Source organism: Dendropsophus ebraccatus, chromosome 5, assembly GCF_027789765.1.
Source record: "Dendropsophus ebraccatus isolate aDenEbr1 chromosome 5, aDenEbr1.pat, whole genome shotgun sequence".
NCBI classification, from domain to species: Eukaryota; Metazoa; Chordata; class Amphibia; order Anura; family Hylidae; genus Dendropsophus; species Dendropsophus ebraccatus.
In genome coordinates, this window is record NC_091458.1 from 14,233,688 (window position 1) to 14,236,008 (window position 2,321).

Here is a 2,321-nt window from a genome sequence, read left to right on the forward strand (position 1 = left end):
CAAGCGCGGGGCCGGGGAGCAGCGCACACAGCCCAGGCACCGTCACCAAGGGATCGTGCTCCTATTGGACGCCGCCTCACACGGGAGGCCCGCATTAACCCCTCACACTCAGGAGCTTTTTATGTTCTTTGAGGCTTTTTGGTGAATTCCTTTAGCTGCCTGGAATCCTTAGACAAAGAAGAAGGAGGTTTCAATAGAAATCCCCAAGCAGAGAAAATCCCTTTAAATCTCTTCCTAAAAATGAGGAAATGTTTCCTATAAATGCAATAAAAACTCCCATCAACCCCAGTGAGGCGGGAGCAGGCGGCAATATGGGCCCCCATTATTACAGGGCCCCCCTCACTATACAACCTTATAGGGATAATCCCACCTCAGCTAATATAGTCATACCTGGGGGACCCCCTACTGACTGCCATATAATAGTACCGCACCCCCGCCCTACTGACTGCCATGTAATAGTACCCCACCCCTGCCCTACTGACTGCCATATAATAGTACCACACCCCCGCCCTACTGACTGCCATATAATAGTACCCCACCCCCGCCCTACTGACTGCCATATAATAGTACCCCACCCCCGCCCTACTGACTGCCATATAATAGTACCCCATCCCCGCCCTACTGACTGCCATATAATAGTCCTGCACCCCCGCCCTACTGACTGCCATATAATAGTACCCCACCCCCGCCCTACTGACTGCCATATAATAGTACCCCACCCCCGCCCTACTGACTGCCGAATAATAGTACCCCACCCCCGCCCTACTGACCGCCATATAATAGTACTGCACCCCCGCCCTACTGACTGCCATATAATAGTCCTGCACCCCCGCCCTACTGACTGCCATATGATAGTACCCCACCCCCGCCCTACTGACTGCCATATAATAGTCCTGCACCCCCGCCCTACTGACTGCCATATAATAGTACCCCACCCCCGCCCTACTGACTGCCATATAATAGTACCCCACCCCCGCCCTACTGACTGCCATATAATAGTACCCCACCCCTGCCCTACTGACTGCCATATAATAGTACCCCACCCCCGCCCTACTGACTGCCATATAATAGTCCTGCACCCCCGCCCTACTGACTGCCATATAATAGTACCCCACCCCCGCCCTACTGACTGCCGAATAATAGTACCCCACCCCCACCCTACTGACTGCCATATAATAGTACCCCACCCCCGCCCTACTGACTGCCATATAATAGTACTGCACCCCCGCCCTACTGACTGCCATATAATAGTACCCCACCCCCGCCCTACTGACTGCCATATAATAGTACCCCACCCCCGCCCTACTGACTGCCATATAATAGTCCTGCACCCCCGCCCTACTGACTGCCATATAATAGTACCCCACCCCCGCCCTACTGACTGCCATATAATAGTACCCCACCCTTTCCCTACTGACTGCCATATAATAGTACCCCACCCCCGCCCTACTGACTGCCATATAATAGTACCCCACCCCCGCCCTACTGACTGCCATATAATAGTACCGCACCCCTACCCTACTGACTGCCATATACTAGTACCGCACCCCAACCCTACTGACTGCCATATAATAGTACCCCACCCCCGCCCTACTGACTGCCATATAATAGTACCCCACCCCCGCCCTACTGACTGCCATATAATAGTACCGCACCCCAACCCTACTGACTGCCATATACTAGTACCGCACCCCAACCCTACTGACTGCCATATAATAGTACCGAACCCTTGCCCTACTGACTGCCATATAATAGTACCCCACCCCTGCCCTACTGACTGCCATATAATAGTACCCCACCCACGCCCTACTGACTGCCATATAATAGTACCCCACCCCCGCCCTACTGACTGCCATATAATAGTACCCCACCCCCGCCCTACTGACTGCCATATAATAGTACCCCACCCCCGCCCTACTGACTGCCATATAAAAGTACCCCACCCCCGCCCTACTGACTGCCATATAATAGTACCCCACCCCCGCCCTACTGACTGCCATATAATAGTACCCCTGCCCTACTGACTGCCATATAATAGTACCCCACCCCCGCCCTACTGACTGCCATATAATGGTACTGCACCCCCGCCCTACTGACTGCCATATAATAGTACCCCACCCCTGCCCTACTGATTGCCATATAATAGTACTGCACCCCCGCCCTACTGACTGCCATATAATAGTACTCCACCCCATACCCTACTGACTGCCATATAATAGTACCCCACCCCCGCCCTACTGACTGCCATATAATAGTCCCGCACCCCCGCCCTACTGACTGCCATATAATAGTACCCCACCCCTGCCCTACTGACTGCCATA